Consider the following 4,262-nt stretch of genomic DNA (forward strand, 5'->3'; position numbering starts at 1 on the left):
CACAACCACGGATGGGACCCCATGTCCCATCACAACCACGGATGAGACCCCATGTCCCACTACAACCACGGATGAGACCCTATGTCCCACCACAACCACGGATGGGTCCCCATGTCCCACCACAACTATGGATGGGACCCCATGTCCCAACACAACCACGGATGGGACCCCATGTTCCACCACAACTATGGATGGGACCCCATGTTCCTCCAGAGCTGGGGTGCCCCCCCCCCCCCCATGCGTCGAGGGTTGAGCGCTGAAAAGCACCTGGCCTACTTGGCTCCGGCTTCACTGTGTGGCGGGAGGGGAGTGTCTGTCTGTCTGTATGTGGCGTGTGTAGGGGGTGTTGATGGTCTGTATGTGGCGTGTGTAGGGGGTGTTGATTGTCTGTATGTGGCGTGTGTAGGGGGTGTTGATGGTCTGTATGTGGCGTGTGTAGGGGGTGTTGATTGTCTGTATGTGGCGTGTGTAGGGGGTGTTGATTGTCTGTATGTGGCGTGTGTAGGGGGTGTTGATGGTCTGTATGTGGCGTGTGTAGGGGGTGTTGATGGTCTGTATGTGGTGTGTGTAGGGGGTGTTGATTGTCTGTATGTGGCGTGTGTAGGGGGTGTTGATTGTCTGCATGTGGTGTGTGTAGGGGGTGTTGATGGTCTGTATGTGGCGTGTGTAGGGGGTGTTGATTGTCTGTATGTGGCGTGTGTAGGGGGTGTTGATGGTCTGTATGTGGCGTGTGTAGGGGGTGTTGATGGTCTGTATGTGGTGTGTGTAGGGGGTGTTGATTGTCTGTATGTGGCGTGTGTAGGGGGTGTTGATGGTCTGTATGTGGCGTGTGTAGGGGGTGTTGATGGTCTGTATGTGGTGTGTGTAGGGGGTGTTGATGGTCTGTATGTGGCGTGTGTAGGGGGTGTTGATTGTCTGTATGTGGCGTGTGTAGGGGGTGTTGATTGTCTGTATGTGGTGTGTGTAGGGGGTGTTGATGGTCTGTATGTGGCGTGTGTAGGGGGTGTTGATGGTCTGTATGTGGTGTGTGTAGGGGGTGTTGATGGTCTGTATGTGGCGTGTGTAGGGGGTGTTGATGGTCTGTATGTGGTGTGTGTAGGGGGTGTTGATGGTCTGTATGTGGCGTGTGTAGGGGGTGTTGATGGTCTGTATGTGGCGTGTGTAGGGGGTGTTGATGGTCTGTATGTGGTGTGTGTAGGGGGTGTTGATGGTCTGTATGTGGCGTGTGTAGGGGGTGTTGATTGTCTGTATGTGGTGTGTGTGGAGGGAGTCATTGTCCCACACACCCCTCACCCACCCCACACATAACACCATTCGCCCCTTCCACAAACCACTCACTCCTCCCTCACACCACTTTACACTCCCTCACATCACTCATCCCTCCCTCACACCACTCACCCCTCTCACACACCACTCACACCTCACACACCACTCACTCCTCCCACACACCACTCACCCCTCCCACACACCATTCACCCCTCCCACACAACACTCACCCCTCCCACACACCATTCACCCCTTCCATACATCACTCACGCGATACATACATCCCTCACCCCTCCCACACATCACTCACCCCTCCCACACATCACTCATCCCTCCCACACACCATTCAGCCCTCCCACACACCATTCACCCCCTCACACACTACTCACCCCTCCCACACATCACTCTCCCTTCCCACACACTACTCAAACTTCACATAGACCCCTCACAACTCCCACACATCCCTCACCCCTCCCACACATCACTCACCCTTCCCACATACCCCTCATTCCTCCCACACATTACTGGCCCCTCTCACACATTACTCACCCCTCCTACACATCACTCACCCGTTCCATACATCATTCACCCCTCCCATGCATCATTCACCCCTCCCATACATCACTCACGCCTCCCACACATCCCTCACCCCTCCCACACATCACTCACCCCTCCCACACACCACTCACCCCTCCCATACACCACTCACCCTTTCCACACATGACTCACCCCTCCCACACATGACTCACCCCTCCCACATGTGGGCGTCGTGCTGCCCACATAAACCTTATTACTTACACAGTTTTACCTGACGTGTTGCCGTCTGCAGCGACATGGCAGACCAGTTCAGTATTTACACACGTATCGTATAACCCCCCCTCCCCCCCTCCCCCCCAGGCGTCCTTGACATACTGTGCCGCTTTGGTTGTGGTTGATTAACTGTGACGTTTGCATGAAAAGGTAATTTATAGACCGGTTGTGGTATTGTTAGCCTTCACTGCTTAATGAAAGAACCTTCTAACCACAGCTGATTTAAAGCCATTTTCGGTAAGGTTTCTTGTTATAACCAGGCCATCCTGTGTGTAGTATATGTTATAGTGTGATGTGGGTTTTATAAAGCCATTTACCTTAAAAGTAAAGCAATGATGTTGATTATGTTACCAGAGATCATACCTGATGATACCCCGGGTTGGCACACACACCACACACCTACTCGACCATCTTAACGCCAACCTGCCATACAATCTTAATGAGAGGCGACCATACACTCAAGGCAGGAGAGCTGCACACTTACCCGGTCATCTCAGGATAACACCATCGACCAACACAACCCTGACCCGTCTTACCTCAACCTTCAAGCAAGAGGAGGAAGGTTGTAAACCCCACCAGGAAGGTTGTAAACCCCACCGGAAAGGTTGTAAACTCCACCAGAAAGGTTGTAAACCCTACCATGAAGGTTGTAAACTCCACCAGGAAGGTGAGGGAATGATAAAAATGAGAGAGACAACTCACTGCTGGTGATGAGGTGGAGACAGGAGGGGCGTGAGGTGGATGCTGGCTGGACACGAGGAGACGAGTACCTTCGGTGGGAGCCAAGGGCCTCATACTCCTGCCGGAGGTTGTACAGGAGGAAGGCCTCAGGGATCGACGGCTCCGCACCCCTGTTGTAGGCACTAGACACGGAGAGCCTCCAGGGCCAGGGACCGCCTTATTACTGCTGAGGACACTAGATACCGAAGGCCTTGGTGGCCAAAGGCCTTGTACTGCTGGTAAAGGCACTATAGACGGAGTGCCTTCGAGGTCAAGGGCCTCATTCTGCTGGTAGAGGCACTACACATTAGGGGCCTCTGTGGTCAGGGGCCTCACACAACTACTAGGTACACTAGAGAGTGAGGGTCTCTGGGGGCGAACACCCGCAGTCCACAAGACTGCCTCGGTGTAGACACATACCTCCCCGTCACTGACACCGCTAACGACGGCACTGGTACACTAGCTCCTGCTGGGGTGAGCAGCGCCGACCTGGCACTGCCTGCCGCCCGCCAGCCGGCCCGTGCCACCACCTACAGAAATAGACACCTTGCCAGTCTCCCTCACCACCAGCACGCTACTGCTCTCCTAACTTCCGCACCTTCAGTAGGAGGACCATACATCCTGGTGCCGCACCAAGCGTCATACTGGAGCTGCTACACTGTAGGGCAGCAGGGTGTCATGTGAGGTTCTGGTTTGTCAGTGGTCAGGCTAGGTATGTCTAGCGGAGTGTGTGTCATAGATGGTATTATGGTGACACCAGAGGATAGTATGTCAGTCTAGGACTGGTATCATACTACTGGACCCGGCGTATCACTCACCAGTGTGTATCATACTAGAAATATCATATGGAGGCTTTGTTGAGTCATATACGGGTTACTAGAGGGAAGGGCTGTTGTTATGTTGTTAGGTACCTTATAGAGGTTGTTGTGCCATATGGAGAGGGTTGTAGCGACCAACTCTCGCTCCACCAAGAGCTATCTTACTGACGACGCCCTAACTTGGTGGCAGGTCACCGCGGGCGACCTCACTGACCTGATAATCCTTAGAGAAGTGAGTTTGGTGGTCCAGTCTACAGCCGCACCTGTGATGTTACCCCGTGACGTCCATACTCGATGTTCGGCCGAGGCAGGTCAGAAGATGCCGCTGTGATCATACATGACCTGACCCCTTCCATAACAAGAGCTGCAGCTCTCACTCCGCCAGCATGGAGAGAGGTCAGAGCTGGCGACATTCGACTTCGACGACTTGACCTTCCTGGCTGTTACATACCCGGGTGTTACTGCAGGAAGGCAAGTGACTCGCTGGTGACTCCAGACTCAAGCAGTTGGCTCACCACTTGTGTACCTTACCTTACCTCACCGACCTTACAATACCCGGGTAACACCACACCATGTCATTCAAGCAGTTGGCTCACCACTTGTGTACCTTACCTTACCTCACCGACCTTACAATACCCGGGTAACACC

The 4,262-nt window shown here is 53.8% G+C and overlaps 1 protein-coding gene across 3 annotated transcripts in view; it reads right to left on the bottom strand.

Moving 5' to 3' along the window:
* LOC139756444 (two pore potassium channel protein sup-9-like) overlaps positions 1 to 3,330 on the bottom strand; it is a 91,146-nt gene extending 87,816 nt beyond the window's left edge. For all 3 annotated transcript variants that reach the window (XR_011714343.1, XM_071675896.1, XM_071675895.1), the window contains exon 1: positions 2,779 to 3,330. The gene's annotated coding sequence lies outside the window, so the exon portion shown is untranslated. The remainder of the gene's footprint in view (positions 1 to 2,778) is intronic.
* Between the last annotated feature and the right edge of the window lie 932 nt (positions 3,331 to 4,262).

The sequence above is a fragment of the Panulirus ornatus genome, chromosome 21, assembly GCF_036320965.1.
Source record: "Panulirus ornatus isolate Po-2019 chromosome 21, ASM3632096v1, whole genome shotgun sequence".
Classification (NCBI taxonomy): Eukaryota; Metazoa; Arthropoda; class Malacostraca; order Decapoda; family Palinuridae; genus Panulirus; species Panulirus ornatus.